At 38.6% G+C, this 18,839-nt stretch overlaps 1 protein-coding gene across 2 annotated transcripts in view; it reads right to left on the bottom strand.

The window, feature by feature from the left end:
* The window catches only part of arhgef4 (Rho guanine nucleotide exchange factor (GEF) 4), a 139,152-nt gene that overhangs the window by 36,235 nt on the left and 84,078 nt on the right, over positions 1-18,839 (bottom strand). The gene's annotated exons all lie outside the window — the stretch shown is intronic.

Consider the following 18,839-nt stretch of genomic DNA (forward strand, 5'->3'; position numbering starts at 1 on the left):
ACTATATTTTATACAACATACAAAAAATGAAAAACACTATCCCACACATCCAATCACAGTCATTCTATAATACCATATACATTTGGTATATAAATCTGATTAAAATATCAGCTACAATTGTCTCTCCTTCAGTCATGAAGATATACATTTTCACATATAAATTTTCATTAATCGATTATTTCCAATCACTTCAACTTTGCTGTTTTTTCCATTGCTGTTGTCAATGAAACTCAACACTTCCTGTACATATTTCAACTTAAAAGCATACCAAGAAAGGAATGGTGGTAAATTCACAGTGGCAGTAGAAAGTTGAACTGATTGGAAATAAATAGTGAATGAAAACAGTATTCCTCAGAGCAGCAGGATGGTGAGTATATTATGGCATGAGTCTTTTATACTGATGAAATTATTATTATATATTATTATACATTATTATTATTCTCTCCCTCCAGGATTTCACTGAATTTTTTTGTGATTATTGCAGTCACAAATGTTTGATTTTGCAGTGGTTTTTCTCAAAAATTAAATTAAAAGATACAATTTCAATGTTTTGTGAGCTCTTTTCATGGTAAAATTGCAGGAATTCTTCTGACTAATTGAATCAAACCTCATTTGGAAACATTTGGGAATCGGTCCATAGCATCACTTTTGTTGGCAGGTGAGATTTGTCCATCTTCCATATGCACCTGAATCCTTAATGCAACAATTGGTCCAAAAACCAAGCGGTCTGTTGAATTGGCCATGACATGCGCAAAAGTTTACTGTCGCAAATTACACAGAGATTTCTTGAATTTGTGTTAATTATTGTGATTGCTTTAGAATACACAAGGAGCATACTGGAGTTGGGGTCATCCTTAACAGTACCATTAATCATTATGTAATTTATCAATGAGTGATTATGTTGTGTGATGAAAACATGCTATTTCATTGATTTTGGTACATTTGGTTTGAAGCTTGTTTTTGTGGAAGCTGGAAATACTGACGCTAGTCTAAGCTAAAAGGTTCAGACATGCAGATATAAATCTACATTACATTACACAACAGAGACAGCTGTTTAAATAAAAGTCAGTGCTACTTTCCTTCCTAGAAGAGAAGAAGACACTCCCTGCGCCTTGATGTGCCAACTGTGCTGCTGTTAGTAACACCTGTCAACTATCCTCAGCTGCTCTGTGGGTGTGTTTCCAGAGGAGATCTAATTAACAGTGAGCGTTTCGCTGTTGATGCCTTACAAATTGTTCATTATTTCCTACTACTGTCACCAAGATATAAACACACTCGTTCATATCAGCATTAATTATATGAACTCACATGGTCCTTAAATAACAGTGACCTGATTCAAAACTCATAACATGCAGGATGTCAGTGACATCACAAAGCTGGTGTTCATCATTCTTGGAAAATACATCTTCACAAAAGTGCAGGTTTATTTCCTGGCAGCCTTTCAGTGGAAGCATTCCAGCTGAATGAATGATAAGGCTGACAAGTGATTACTTCCAGGTCTGAATGCATGCCTTACATGATGAGTCAGTAGCACACACACATAAACACAGAGACAGCAAGAGGATCTCTTTAGCAAACTTTAAGAGAACTGATTAGCCAACCCCACATGTTTATATTACTACACTTGAGAGAACCTCCTCTATTCCTTCATTTTCCAAGCTCTTAACCCTTTCCCTAAACTAAATTAAATCCACATTTCACCCTCAACCCTTAATCCAAATCCTAGTTTAAACTTCTGGAAGTGAGGAACAGCAAAACTTTCTGGATTTTCTAAATCATTTTTGCAAAGATACCAGGACCAAGTAACAAAAATCAGTGTCTGCACACTTTCGACAATTATGGTAACTGTGCTGAAGAGCTACATACATACACACCTACAAAGAACAACCAACCACAGGAACCACGGCAGAGGAAGAGAAAGTACTTTTAAGGTCAATTAAGGTAAATTACCAATACACATCAATTTCAACACACTAGGCTTCAATTCTCACTATGATATGTAAAATAAATACATTTAAAAAAGAATAACTTAAAAAATACTATACAGTGACATAAGGGAGCCGATATGTACAGAAAACATTATTTCTCATAATGACAATTAATGTCAACAATCCAGTGACCATTCACAGTACAACACAAGAAAAACTTATAAAAATAGAAAAAAAGAAAATGCTCTTTGAGTATAGAAAACCCAATATATATATATATATTTTTTAAGTACAAACAGCTTATTATAACCAAACTCCAATCTAATGCTAACAGAGACTATTATCCAAGAGCAAATCAATAAACCAATCAAGAAAGTAACACAATACATTAGATCATAATTCTTCATTTAAATCTTTTGGAAATACAGTGTGAAGGGTGACAATCTAAAAAGCCTCCCTGTATCTGGCTCTCATAAGGACAGACATGTACACACAGGGAAGCTGTGGATGGAACAGCGAGGACACAGATGTGCGCTGGTGGGGAGTCCCTGGTGTGCTAGGTTATTACTGCTTTTATAAATAGAAACAGTGGGACAAGTTGTCCTCCAGAAGTGAAAGAGACCCCCACCCTCTCAGCCTGAAAATCCACCCGGGGGCAGAGGACTGGTGGGAAACCAGGCTGGAATGACCCTTTTACTATCCCCTACCCCCTGGGCCCCGAATCATCCAGCACAGTTTTAGATCAATGTGGTCTGGTGAGATTTCATGAAATGAGCGGAATGTGTTTAAAATATGCTTCATAGCGTACAGGATGTTTGAAAATATTCAATACATTGGACAGTAAAGGGTGAGGAGGTAAGGGACATTGATGAGCAGTCACATTTACTGTATCTCTAACATGGAAGAAAACTCTGAATGGAATTAATATTTTCAGGAAATTCAACACAACACAACCTTCAACAAATGCATTTTTCAAATTATTTTTCTACATAACAATGATCTCCATGTTAGGGTTTGTGCTCATTTCACAGTCTTTACCATTACCTTGTATACTTTGGTAACTGAGCTCTTTTTTCTGGCCTTGTGCTCAAACATGTGGTGCCCCGTGTGGAGTTACACATCTCTAAGAGTTCAAATCTGTTGTAAATTGAACTTGACTTATGCTGAATTGATAAAATGTGTTTCTGACTTTATCTATACAAGAAATCAGCATGTTGAGACCAAACTATGACATGTTTGCTTGGTACAATATAGATTCAACTACCAGGTCTGTTACAAAAACACTCGCTGAGTCTGTACAGTGATCAAACTACTGTTAGCAATGTTGACATTGTAGCCTTTAGGTCATGCTGCTATAGTGTGAATGTTGCTTAAAGGTGTCAAAAAGAAGAACTTATGTACTAACAGAGAGCAGATGCCACCAAAAAATAAATCACATAGCAACACTAGAGCTAAAGCAGTCTGACCTACAGTATGTAGCAAGGAACAGGTTTCTAGTCTCCATCCTTTGTATGATCAAACGTGTAAGCTCTCTAGCATTTACTCAAGGTGAGTCTATGTGTAGTTTATGTGTATATCCTGCATCTGTGTGTATGTGTGCATATGTTAGAGAGTATGGAGATATTATCCCAAAGAGATGAGCCACGAGGGAGACAAACAGACAGAGAATCCTCACGAGAAAGCAGAGTAATGTGTTACTGTGAGCTGTTGTGTCCTCCTTTCTCCTGATATTAACATGCATCTCTAACCAGACTGTACCTACAGAGAATTTACCTGGATCACATTTACAACTGCTAATAAATGCACTTATTATACACATTTTTTGCTTTTCAGTAATAAACATTCACATCCTAACACTTTGACAATATTTATATATTTTAAGTATATTTTGATGTCACAGAGTTTCCAGATCACAGTAATTAACCTGATAAAAGTGACCAAAACCAAGTTGTAAAAACCAGGATGATCCTTTAATGTCAGGAGGAAAGGTCTTCTAAAACAGCCAATAGTGTATCGTTGTCAGGATAGAATGAATAAAGGGAAATGGGTCAGGGTGGAAGCGCAGAGGTAAAGAGCTGTGTGTGTGTGTGTGTGTGTGTCTGCCTAATGTGAGAATTATGTGTGCTCTTATTATGTGAGTGGATGTGGAGAGCACGTGGCAGGTCTGATGTTTAGGCAACAGTGGCTGGGTTATCTGAGTGGAGGGGATTTCATCCACGTTGAGCTTAACCTCTCTGCTGAAATAACAGTGTGTGTACACATCCTCACATGCACCAGGATTAACAGGCCAAAGAGGAGTAATTACAGCCAGTGAATGACATTATGTTAAAACACTGCAGACTGAAGCAGATCAGCTTCACAAATAAATGGATGATGATCTTTTCAATGGTTCATGTCTACACCGTCCTCTTTTACTGTCCCTCAACTCTGAATGTGATGAGCAGAGACAGAGAGGACTGACTGAACTGACTGAAACTTATATTCCTATCGAAACATCTGGGCATCTGTACAAAGAAATTAGTATTTGTAGGAAAGAGTCAAACACATATTTCAATACATTTGCCACCACAGAGCTTCCTTTCTTATGTTAAAACATCACAGTACTTTCTGTACGGTCAACTTTTATTAAATCATCTATTGCAACCTCTCAAATCCTCTCCAGCACACTACAGATTGTGAAAGAATATAACCCTCAGATTAGTCTCTTTACATGCCTTTTGTTTTGTCTTTTTGGTGTGTGCATGTGGGATGTCTCATGTCTCTCTCTCATGTGACCCACATTATATTTATATGTAGGCTCTCTTCTGTCCACAGGCTCATTAAGGGAAGTAAGCCAAAGTAAACATCATTACTGTGGTGGATTCTCATCTGTAAACTGTGTTATGCTGTTACTGTACAGGATTAGAGCTGCAACTATTAGTCAGTTAGTAGCCAACTATTAAATTGATCGCCAGCTATTCTGATAATCGATTCATTGTTTTGAGTCATTTTTTAAAAAGGTAATTTCCAAATTCCTGATTTCAGATACTTAAACGTGAAATATTTTCTGCTTTCTTTAGTCCTCTATGACAGTAAACTGAATATCTTGTGGACTGTTGGTCGGGACAACAGTCCACAACCCAAAGGAGACATTTGAGGACGTCAGCGTGTGCTTTAGGGAAACAGTGACATTTTTCACCCTTTTCTGACATTTTATGGAATTAACAACTGATTTATTAATCGAAAAAAAAAGAATTGACAGATTAATCGATAATGAAAATAATCATTAGTTGCAGCCCTATACAGGATTATCACTTCAAAAATGAGGCCTTTATCTGACAGTTGACAAGGAAGAGAGACAGTAAGTGCAGCGCAGAGATGCAACAGAGACAGAGTGAGTATATTATATGTGTCTTTAACCCTCAGGTTCCCAGGATGGCCAGGATTTCATTTCTCTGAAACACATTTAGTCAAGTTTTGCTGAGAAATATACCCAGTAGATCCTGTTTAACTGCTGCTATTGAAAAAGTCATCAAAATGCATTTGGAACAAAGGTTCTATATAATCAGCGTCTTAACTGAGCCAAGATTTCACCAAGATTTAGCAGACATCTAAATGTCTTTTCACCTACAAGTTAATACCAGCTGCTCCAACAATAAGCTTCAGCAGCAAAATCCACATGCCTCTGCTCCATGAAGTCATTTTCATTTTAATTCCTCTCCATGAAGACCACATGTTCCATCCAAAAGGAAACTCTCTGCATAGAATAATATTTGTATTTAATTCGGTATTTCATCTGGTTTTTCAAAGAAATCATGGACTGCAAGTTGACAAATTCTGAAACGTGATACCACTATGGTTTAATCACTACTGCCTACCTATTTACACAGACTACCTTCACCTGTGATCAATCCAAACATCTGTCCTTTCAGTGTCTAGTCAAACTAGTACATTGTTTAGTGATGTATAAATTAATCTACAGCCTCTAAACCTGAGCTAGATGCCATATTTGTGTTCTGACAAATCTGACTGCTAAAAGGAAATGTTTGAAGCTGAAATGCTGCAGTTGTTCATTCAGTAAAGGAGAACAATGGACACACAGAGAATACATAAACACCCACACATGAAAGACCATACACGCAGTAGCTAAAGGACAAGACAGGAACATAATCTCATACACCTGGATGTACAGGTTTGCAGAGGAAGCAGTTACCACATGTCTGAATCATCATTAAATCATGGGACTCTAATATAGTGCATACATACACTACACAAATGAGAGCTACGTTTATAGCCTGGCTCCACTGTGCTGTAGACACAGGGATGTGTGGACTCTGCAAACATGACTGATCTTCTCTGATGAGGACCAAGTGAAGTGAGGAGGAATGACAAAGATGTAAGAGGGAAGAGAGGGGAGGAGTAGAGAGCGTGCGGGGAAGTGCCAGGCTGAGCAGAGTTCCTCCTCTGGTCTCTGTGTTTACAGCCATACATGGCCAGTATATGAATGTGAGCATGTATACAGTACAAGGACACCAACACACTGACTGCTACTAATGGAATGAACACACACACCCCTCTGCAGGTCTGTAAAAACCTTGACGTCCCTCCTCCTCCTCCTCCTGCTGCTGCACACCTTCGTCTGCATTATTATCAGAGAAACTGGAGGCAGGGAGGGAGAAGAGGAGTGAAAGAGGGGGGATGGGCGATTGAAGGACAAGAGGAGGAAGAAAAGGTAGACTAAAGCCCCTCCACACATGGAATCTGTAACACTGCTGGCTTCATCTATCTGTTAAAGTGATGGTATTTGGACTTCAAACACACTGTAGGTCTCTGATGTTGTCTCTGTGTGTTCCTCAAGAGCTTTATTTAAACATTGAAAAACCGTCACAGAAAGAAAGCAGTGAGATGGAAAGTAATGATGCGAAGAAATAAGATTATTAGAGTAGCATCAGCGATGGATTTTAAATCATTTATTTTGCAGTTCAAGCCTTAATCATTGAACATTTTGAGTACCTTGCATCTTGTATCTTGCATTTTGCCTGTATTTGACAGTGACAGTAGAGACACAGACAGGAAATGCTGGGAGAGAGAGAGAGAGCAGTATAACCAGCCAGTGTTAACATGGTCGGCCTCAAACTCTCACTTTACTTGAATCATTTATACCTTACAAAAAAAGCACATATAAAAGTCATGTTTGCACATGAGAAACCTATATGATGCCTGTATGATAATTCACCACATGTGAAATGTTGTTTCACATGAAATATCAAATATAAAATTGATGTTGTCACATGTAAAACATCACAGGTGCTTATAAACTGCACTTATCACATGTGAAATTGTGTTGCTCACGAGCTAATCAAGAAATGTGTGTTCTTTGGCTTTTTGGGTTTAGAGTACAGAGTTCACTTCTACAACAGCTAAGCGTAAGTAAAGATGACAAGGTTGGGTTTCTCACTTCATTCCTGTTTGTTCACAAGCTAACAGCTTCAATACCACCACCTTACACAGCTTTTTCTGACAACTGTCCTTCTCTTTTGTTCACTGTGAAGGAAAAAGTGAATAAATACACTTTTACAGACTGATCTGACATGAAAACAACCTCCTCTACAACTTTTTGCTCTGGTTTGTGGATTATTAAATAAAAGATTTTATTTTCTTTTGTGCATAAGAAATGATAATTAAGTAAATTAAGTCATTAGTTTATTAAAGTGCTTTTAAGAGTAGCATGATGAGATCTCTATTGATGCTTTTGTTGCTTTTACATTAATGTTGCAGCATTCAAATCAGGCTGGAGTCTGTTGGATTTGTTATGTTTTATAGAAAAGTGAAATGTATTAAAACATGAGAGTGAGATGTAAAGATGTGTGTCTGAAAGGGACTCAAGACAAGCTGTGAGTAGAGAGACAGAAATGGGAGATGCAGAGAAGTAGAAAGAGTTAAACAATCCCCAAAACCACTCACACTCCTCCATACATTCATCTGCTCTGAGCCTTTGTTTTTCACCTGCTTTGAGTAGCTGTTCCTCCATTCAAGCATCAATGAGCTCTTTCTTCCTGCTGATCAAGAGATACCATCTTATCATGTGGTCTGCTTCTAACATGAAGGATGTTACTTCTCTGACCACAGCTGATGGATATATTTGTATTGTTATTTGTCATATCAGATGACAGAACAGAGAAACCTGCAGTCAAACCTGTGTATGACAGTCTAAGATACCATGTTTCACCTTAAAGGACAGTTTTTCAAGTGTGTCACCTGACTGTTGTTTTAAGACAGATTTAAATTGTGAACCTGTCCTTTAACAAGAGGACCATGACAATCATTTATTCAGGATAATGAATACTGAACTTATATCAGCAGAGAGATATCCTGATGTTTAGTCCCTTGTGAAACACTGGAGCCTACATGTCCCACAATGAAGCTCAGGGAGGGCAGCTGCTGCTCTCATAACGGTTATCATCATCTTATGATGGTTCAACTTTTTCAACTTGCTGCCATGACCAGCCATGTGACCATGGCAACCACAGATCCCACATTGAAGGCAATGATACAGCAACTGATTTTACTGAGTTTTCTGAATGATACATCTCTGCACCAGCAGAGAGCAGACAGATTAATAAAGAGAAACAGTTTTGGAGCAACATCAGCTTCAAGGTCTGATGATCCGTTCGGAGACGATAAACCATGTTTATGACACTAACATAGATGGCAAAACTATATCAAAGTTGTTATATTGCTACCCTGCATTGTGCCCTGCTGCCACTGATTCAAAACACAGGGCATCAACGTAGCCAGGCAGCCACAAGTCTCTGTCTGTAAGCACCTTAAATGTGTAGTCCTCAAGCCCAAGCTGAGATAACTAATGACATCATTATGACATCATCAGCGCTATTTTCTCAGACTTGACAAAGCTCCTCCGGAGCCACAGAAAACATTATACAACTGTTTTCCCAGGCTGCAGGCTCCTCATGGGTAAACTGATCTTCATGTATAATCAGTGGAATTCAGTCCATATTTACAAATGAAAGATTCTCAAGCCAGACTTATCAGTGTTGTGACATCAACCCACAAACAGAAGGCAATGGCCACACTAATACCCATCCAATCAGACAGACACTACTGCCAGACAGGCTGGCCTGGCTAATTTAGTAAGGGTCAGCACCTTGAGGTGTGATCATCTTGAGTCTGACAGGAGCAGGGTCTTATCTTACATACCAAGCATTCTCAAAGTCGGTCTGCCTTCTGTTTTTAGGCAGGAGATCAAATGTTAAGGAGAAGAGTCTGGAGCTATGTGAAGGAGGCCCAGTACACAGCCAGGTGATTCATAAAAACAAAGGCCAAATAAAAAATGATATTCTTAATTAAACAGACCAGATTCTGAAATAAGGCAGAAATGTCACTACACTGTAAAGCTATCACTTATGAAGCCATGGCTTGGACCTAAATTGTAAATGACCTGCTTTCCTCCTCTTTCTCTGAATCTAAAGCAGTTTTATGTGCTCTGTAGTCACCTTAGTGAAATGGCAAATGGTAAAGGCATCAGTATAATTCAAACAAACCACACAACCAATGTATTTGTCATTTTTCATGTGTACAGAGTGTAACACCATGGCTGCCTGTGAGTAGAGACAGTCTGAAAGGGTGCACCATCATCCCTTTTGTAAGATTCATTGCATCTCAGCAATGACAGCACCTGGCAATTGACTGTTGCCTTTTGGAAGAAGGATAAACACTTTGCCTTTGGCCATGTCATCAATGTGTATGAACTTGTTTACTTCAAGCCCACCCCAGTTTTAACATTTTAACATTCACTGTAGATTCATCTGCTGTGAGCAGAGTGTCTGACGTGTCATGAAAAGATAACTGACAACATCTTACTTGAGCCATCACAGCCTGGTGTGTCTAAGCAGCTATGAAGCTATATAATAGGTAAAGAATCGCCTATCCCATGAGTTTGTAAAGGAGAAAGACTACAGGCAGGTAAAACAGACTGAGCAGGGACAGAGAGAGCACATTACTGAAAACCTGACTAACAGTGGAACAGAGGCTGCCCTTGTGGCAGGCAGAGAGCAAAAACATTCAATAGCTGAGAGTGATACTGACATTGATCTGTACTTCTTGAGAAGTTTGTCACATCAGCTGTCCCAAGACGAGTAGCAAACCAGAGTATAGTCTATCAATAGGGCTGTAATTGAAGAGCAGACATTAAAAGTGAAACAGGGTCTGAGGGGCCAGGCAGCTAAGGACAAGACAGACAAACAGGCAGAGACATTGAGAGAAATGCCAAATAGATATAGACAACAAAGTACATATACCTGAGTATATGATTGTGTCTATGAAGTAGAAAGTGATTATAAAGTAGGCAGAAGATGGTGGGAGCCAGAAAGGTTACCAAGCATCAGCAAGAAGTTGACTTTTGGCAAAGGAGGCAGCTCAGTGGAAGAGACAGAATTAAGGTTGGAAGAACTGAACATTTGCCTTATAGCATTGCAGAGAATCTTATAGAGAAACAAGAATTAGTTAAGACAGCATTTCAAAAACATCCACTAAAATTTGTCAAATCACCCTTCAGCATGGGGAAGCCAGTACTCTGAATGCAAAGAAGCAAGAAGTCACATGGAGAAGATGCACAGAGGTACAGGAGAGTAGGATATCTATCAAGAACACTAAAAGGGTGTCATGCTGCAGACATGCAGGAGCCAGAGTAGGCTCCAGATCAGAGAGAAAGCAGCAGGGATGCTCATGTTGTGTCATGTATGCTTTAGTATCCTGCCTTATTCAAACGTGTCTGACCATGAACTCCATGTTCCACTTATGTTGGTGGTATCTAGCCTTACAGTTTCTGCGTGACTAGATACAACTAGAACTAGATTTCACATGCTTTGAGATATAACAGACCTCACTGTGGACAGTTTTAATGGAATTACTTTCGACAGAAGAAATCATTCTGATAAAAAATGTTGGCAAAGAGTTCAGTGGATTATCCAGAGTAGCAGGGACACTGGTCCTGTAAATAGATGATGCAGTTGATTTTTTCAATGCTGTGAACACCACACACTGAGTTACATTCACCACCTGCTGGAGATCTCAGACAGAATGTGGAATAATACCAAAACTATCTTTATGGTTGCATGCTACTTGGGGTGAGTGATAAAATTGTTTTGTTTTTTGTTCATAATTTGGGTGAACCATACCTTTAATATCCAAACCAAAACTATTCAAACTATGATTTGATATTAACCGTGGAATGGATCATTACAGAGATTTCTCTCCTCTGTTTCAAGAGAGGCGACTGCTCATCTGGACTTTAATTTACTACATTATCTACTATCTAACTATCACATCTGTTATCTATCATATTTGAGTCAGTCAATTTAGCTACTGCATATAATTTAGCCTTTCATTTTATTTGTTTATTTTACCTAACTCACTGTTTTTAAATTTTGATTTATGTCAAGTGGCTGCTGTAACACATTAATTTCCCTTTGGGATGAATAAAGTTCCCTCTCTCTCTCTGTCTCTCTCTATCTCTCTCTATTGCTCTCTCTCTCTCTTTCTCTCTGCCTTGACTTTGCAACTTTGGTGCTGACTTAACATTTGTTCTGTAAATTGGGTTTTAGCTAGACAAAATGCTTTGGTTAGTCATTGTGTGTCTGACTCTGAAGAAATGAACAACTAAGACATTTCATATACTGTAGTAGCATCTAATGTTGGACTGTCTCCTCCTAATTTTCTGTGCTGGAATGCAGGTTAGAAATCTCTTAAACACCAGTTATGAGGTGTAAACTGCAGCTTTTACACCTCTGTGGTGTTATAACCACATGGTTTTATTGAGGCATTTCAACATCACGTTGTTGACAAACCTGTACAGATAGCACTCTGATGTCTGCTTTTCCATATTAACTGGAGAGGAAGCAGATTATGACTTCCCATCTGACCAAATACAGTTATAATGTTAAAGTAATTCAAATTCATGCAAGGTTAATAGCACAAAATGCTGAATAATTTAATGTGCTTGTACTTGTACAAGTCTATATGTACAGGTCCAATCCAAACACAAGTACAAGAAGGCACAATGTGAGGAATAATATCTCCAAGTCTTACAAGTGTTGTTTGCAATTGTGGATAATTGATAAAAACTCATAAAAGCTCAGTGGACTCAAAATGTAATAAGTTTGATCCCTAATGAATCTTTCTCTACAGCATGGAAAAAAAACCTTTTAATTTTTCTGAAATTTAAATTTAAATATGGGGTCCTTTTTGAACTATCTTGGTCCAGAGAAATATTATTAGAAATAGTATTATTCATTGCCTGTCTGGGCTTGCATGGACAGCCAAGAATGACTGATGTAGTTTATCTACACAAATTGTTTATTGTTATTGTTTCATAATTCATAATTTCATAATTTCTACTGTTTGATTAGTCACTGACTTTTATTATTTGGAAAATATAGCTTCTTGTTTAAATGTTTTGTGTTAAGGCTCTCTGCTTCCCATGCAAGTTATCAATATATTGTTATAAACCTGATGAAAAATTACAAAAAAGAAAAAAAATCACTGTCTACGTTAATTTCAGCCATGTGCTGTGAAACATCTGTTCGGCCATTAAAGCTGCAGTAATCAGTACAGTTTATATTAACAGTGCATCAAATGATTATGTGTGATGATGAGAGGAGTCACATATTGGGTTGAACCCACAGAGAATTATCAGCAACTCAGCAGTTTCCCTCAGCTCCAAAGAGCCTTTAAGCCTCTTTTAGCTCTTATTAGTTTTGGCAACTTCACTGTTTTGGTTCGCTCTCATCATCTGCTGTTTCCAGCAGCAGCAGGCAGCTGTTTTGAGTGAAAAATCTCTGATAAACCCACTCTACACTACCTGCCCAGCAGCAAACAGCAGACAGACACAGTTAGAGACTAACTGGTGAAAAAAGTGGAGCATTTAGCAGCTAAAGAGACACATTTTTCTCAAGAGTTGGTGGAGACCAAAACAGAGCTAAAAGGCGAGTGAATATTGGACTTATATTCACCAGGTGGACACAAACACAACTTGATAATGAATGATTATGTCTGTTGGATGTGTAAATAGGCAACTGTTTGCATGTTCAACATAACGACTTTATATATTACATGAATGTTATGTTTGTCTGATAAATTGCCTCAAGTGATGTCACTTGAGTCAGTGTCAGCTGGGTTTGAAGACTACAAGTTTGAAAATGAAAGAATGTGGTGGAGTTAGAAAGAAGTGAGGTTTCCAGTCCTCTGTAACTGCTCCTCATCTCTGCTGGAGGCTACATTAGCCGCTACTAGCATAACACACTGGAATCTGTACGGTAACGTGAACTAAGTTGCATCATGGGTAATCTAGGCGCCAAGTTTTGATGAAGAAGAAGAATGCATGGAATGACAAAGAAAAGCAATGGACATTAATTTAACCTGTTTCCCCTGATCATTTGCAACGACTCACAAAGGCAACACTATTAAATCTTGGCAGTTGATGTTTAGGTATGTAACAAAAAGTCATATAACGAAAGTGTGAAACAAATTAGGCCCTACTGCTCTCAATGAGTACTGCATAATCACTGAAGACAAACATTAGTGATACTATGGAGATGCTTTAGATAGGAAGAAGAAAGAAAACAGGGACAGAGAAGAAGCCTTGCCTTGCTATAAAGCAGACATGAAGGACCAAAAGGACCGTCTAAGTGATGCAGCTGGCAGCTATAGGCATTTGTCAACCTGTAATTTAATTGCTAGCCTCCCCCCATCTTTCCAAACCCAATCCTCTCTCTGCTGTCTCTCTGCCTCCCTGTCATTCAACACGATTGTGAGCAGCCAGCGTGCAGGCAGCTGTACCATCAAACCTTGCATCACCCTGCTCTGCCCTTCCCAGCGGTGACGGGCAGAGTGGCATCGAGGCGAGAGTGAGGGATGGATGCGATGAAGAGAGAGTCGCAGAAAGAGAAAGTACGAGAGAGTTTCAGCCTCAGTTCTTCTCAGCCTGGGGGGGGGTTGGCTTGCCCTGCCATCAGAGGAAATCTATTTAAAGGAGAAGTCTTCTCACTATACGCCTGCCAATGAGAGAGCAGAGACAGGGAAGCAATCTTTTCTTCCTCCTCTCCTCTTTCTCCAGCAAAGACAAAGAGAAATAATTTTAGCTTTCTGTATAGTTGGGGTGCTGCCAAGCCAGCCACAGGGAGGTGGTTGATTACACACTGTCTGTTAAATAAAGTGTTTTAATGCTGCATTAGATGTATGGAGGCTGTAACATGTGCCACTTAGTAAATGATACACTGGGAATAACTAAAGACTCAAAAGACCAGACTAAAGATTATCTATTAAGTGGAAAGATAAGAGTCAAAAGACAGAAATGACATCTGGTGATCCTTGATCTGATAAAGTTTTAACTTTAAATGCTATGCTGTGAAACTATGGGACATGGGGAGACAATCAAAGTTGGAGGTGCTGAGAGAAAATGATTGTATATGGTGATGTTATATCAAATGCTGCACAACATTCAGATAAAGCAAGGTTTTTTCTGAGTTGCCAAAGCAATAGTACACAACGATGAAGAATGAAAATTGTAAAAAGTATCACGTATCATAGTTCATAAAAATATAGTGTAAAATGAGAATGCAGCCCTACTTTAAAAACATTTCAAGGAAGTAACTGTTGTTATTCTATATTTCTCTCATTGTTAACAAAACAACTAACTACCTAACTAATCTTTCTCTCAGTACTTTCTGACCTCCCTCCTCTCTCTGTGACTCTCAGCCACAAGCCCACTGGTTCCTCATCTTTTAAAAAAAAAAAAAAAAAAAAAAAAGCTCCTAACTCATTTCCTGAAGCAGCTGGTCACTGAAGTTTTTAACAAATGTTGCTCAAATAGGAGCATTTCATGGGGACTTTTTTCAGCGGCGGATGAATCCACATTTGAAGATAACCCTTCAACTTTTTGGATGAAAGGTTTAATGTTTTCTAGAAATCAAGTTGCCTTTAACTTAGCCCTTGCAGATACAGATTTGATGATAAATGAATAAGAAAAAACTAAACAAAATAACATACCTTCCTTCCACAAACACTAGAAGGCATATGCTACCCACAAATTCCCAATTTCTTTTTTTTGTACATAGCAGGGGTGCTACAACAACTCTTACTTTCCATATCCATGATGCAGACCTGCTTTTGAAATGTAGAAACTGAGTCACAGCGCAACAACTTCAACAGTCCACCACAGGTTAATGGCAAACAATTCACCTTCTAGTACAGCAAGGCCTGTAACATAAAAATATGCACGATCACTGAAATGACTCCACACAGACATCACCAGCTACTGATGTCGTCTGAATGTATTCACATTAGTCGTGACACAGATAGAGAAGGGAAACAGCAAAAGTAAACTGGATACTATACATTTAATCATTAAATCCTATTAATCATAAATCATGAACGTTATAAATCAATTTTAAAACAATGCATTGCAGTAATCCATATCCAACAAATTATTCATAATTTTGAAAAGGAAAAAACACTCTTCCAACATTTCCCATATAATTTACTGTTTAATCAATCATCATTGAAAGAAAAACCACAGGAGACCATTGATTTGTGGAAAAACCTCTCACTTCCATTGCAACATGAAATCATGCGCCCCTAAACGACAACCACCACAGCATTCCATCTCTTTTATGGAACACGCTGTGCTCCTCTGACATGACGTAATGGGCTGTTTGGAGACAACAGTGCCATTAAGCCATGCTAATTGCTCCCAGCACTTTAGATCACCCTTCTGTTTTGACACTCAGTGCAGGGACGACTTTAACTCTGGTATATTGATCATTGTCACACACCGGAAGAAGAATACTGTGCAATATGGATTCTGATTGGTCTTCAGAGTGATTCTTAGTGTCAAGCCTGTTGAAAGTTGAGCTGCAATAGCATATTATCAAATTGAGATCCAGCATTGGATCTGATTTGGTTTACCTTTTGACACCTGCCAGAAACTAGTTATAAATCATTTCAACTTAAAGATCTGTATCATCTTTTGTTGTCTGAGAGAACAGAAACACTTTTGAGAGGTGGCCTACTGAATGTTCACAACCTGTAGCTACCACAGGAAAATTAGATGAAGAGCATCTGATTTTTTATTTTTCGAATTTTATTGCTTGACATTATTATTATTATTATCATCATCATTTTTTTTTTTTTTTATCAAATTCTTGTTTTGATTCTTGTTATGTTATTTAAGTTAAAAAAATAAGTACTTGAAAAGTACAAAAAGTACTTGAAGATTCTTTTTGATTAAAAAGATAGAATTCTCTATCTGCCATACAAAACTCAAGTGTTTCACTTTAGTTGACATGCTAGCATTAAAGGTACTTTCACACTGCTCTTGTGAATGCTCACAGCAATTGATGATGGTTGAACATTTTTCAGTGTGTCGACACAACTCGCCGCATGACCATGGCAACCAGGGAAATCACAGAGAAACTACACAGGAGTTGATTTTACTGGTATCTGACTTCTCTGGAACATAACCAGCAGGGATGTTCCTCCCCAAATAACAGTGTTATGAAAATCTTTCTTTGATGCAGACTGCTGTTGAGTTATGATAATGGGTTTGATGATGAATGTACTTCACAAATGGATAAAACCAAGAGAATTATTGCATGAGTTCTGCTCATCTCAACAAAGTAACTTAAGCAGAGGTAGAGCATGAAGATGCCTCAGGCTTAATGGCTGTTCCACAGCGACCTATTTCCCAGAGAGCCCTGTGCCTCCCTTTTTTGTGATGGATGCTTTCAGACATCCTTCCCTCCTCCCCTCACTGTTTCTTGCCCCACAGATGAGGACAGTTGGCAGTGTGTGTGTGTGTGTGTGTGTGTGTGTGTGTGTGTGTGTGTGTGTGTGTGTGTGTGTGTGTGTGTGTGTGTGTGTGTGTGTCTGTATGTGTGTCTGTGTGTGTTTGGGTGGCACAGCGTGCTGCACATTTGCCAGCTGGCCTTGCTTTAATTCACACGCCCACACAGAGGCAAGTGTTAATACAAGCATGGACCAGTCACAGACATATTTCCACACACGACCTCATCACGATGGCATCATCTTGATTACTTTTATTGTGATTAGGGCTGTGCAGCACAGCCTCTTAGAGGAGGAAGTAACATGTGTAATGGTGGTTTGGGGTCAGGCAGGACACAACACGCCACTGCTGGGAGAGAGTAGCGTCATGCTGCATGATGGTAAACGAATGAGAATGAAGTCTAACCATGGGGTGAGGAAACAGTTCAAATGTCTGTGGACACCCCAGTCCACATATACTTAAGGGTCTTGGGCTGTTGTTCATGGTGTGGTGTCTTAGTTTCAGTGATATTATGGCTGAAATATTTAGGTCTCAACTTTGTAGACTGTAGTTTGTTCAGTTGTCCACATACATACTAATACTAAATCTGATTCTGAATCTGTAAATCTCAATGCTACAACATACAATGATATTTTACACGATAGTTTTATTCCATCTCTGTGTCAACAGTTTGTGCTTGACCCTTTCCTGTTTCAACATGAATGAAAAAGACAACGGGCCTCATGCAAGAACATTTGCTCAAATGCTCAACTTTTTTTCTGTGAGGTTTTCTCATACAAGTGTTCCAAGTCAAATGTAGGAGACACCAAACAATAAGAAAATATGAATCCAGCTAACATGTCTTCAGAGCAGCTCTGCACTGTGACAGAAATAAAGAGAGAGTGCTTTGACATGAAGTTAGATGCTAAAAAAACATCTTTATAAAGCAAAGCGCTGCGTGATGAGAGGTGGTCATGTGACAGTCATGTGACAGAGGAGAGAATATTATAGCCTAAAGTAGGTGATGTTACACTGTCAGCTGCAACACAACATGATACTGGACAGAGACCTGCGGAGAGACGCAGGCAGCTGTAGGAGAAGTTTCCTAGCAACTACTGAAATGTAGAAGTTGCTGCACCAAAATATGGCCATAAAATCATAAAATCTGCAAACCTTTCAGTAAATTGGCAGCCATGATGATGATAATATGGTAAAAAGGAATATTAATTTTTCGCTAAGTTTGTTTTGATAATTTCTGTATCAGATTTTACACACTACAAATGTTCTTAAATCACTCATACGTGCATGTTGAGAACAAATCTACTCATACGACTGGTTTGTGCATGAAGCTCAATGTGCACAAAGCCAGCTCTGTAAAAACGGTGTTCCCAGTTTGGTGCGGAAGAACTTGACTGGCCGGCACAGATCACTGACCTGAGTGTTGGATCTCACTGATGCTCTTGTAGCTGAATGGAGCAAATCTCTGCTCAAGAAGTCTGTTGGTGTGTCTGTTCATGTTCTTAAGAAAACAGTATTTGAATGCTGAGCAGAGTTGCATTCACAAGATGCTTCTGTCATTAAAATTAACCAGCAACACAAATGATAAGCAGACATGGACATTATCAAAAGGTAAAATGCTTCGTAAGAACCCCATCACAACAAAATCTATAATAGTGAAATTTCAAACAAAATCAATTCATCATATTGGAATCATCATGATCAGTGAATTAGCTTGCAGAGGCAAGGTACATGTTTGCAGTGATTTTATGGGGAGTTCAACTGTTTGACATGAACATTACACCAATTACAAAGCATTTTGACAGTGCTAACCTTTGAGGAAGCTGTCATATTAGTTGTGTTGCACAATCAAATTGTATATAATCCTGCACTGCTCAATGAGCATTCATTTTGCCACAAACAAAACCAGCTGCAACCAACAGCAAGACCTGCAAATAGTTTTGTGAATGTTTAATTTTATGAATTTTGCTTTGACACTTTCTGGTGTGACTAGGCATTAAGGTTGCAGTTGGGCACTTAACAGTGATGACTTGGATATTGGATCGTCGGAGTAGAGAAGTTGTGGTGATTGTTTT

Source organism: Thunnus maccoyii, chromosome 21 (assembly GCF_910596095.1).
Source record: "Thunnus maccoyii chromosome 21, fThuMac1.1, whole genome shotgun sequence".
Taxonomy (NCBI): Eukaryota; Metazoa; Chordata; class Actinopteri; order Scombriformes; family Scombridae; genus Thunnus; species Thunnus maccoyii.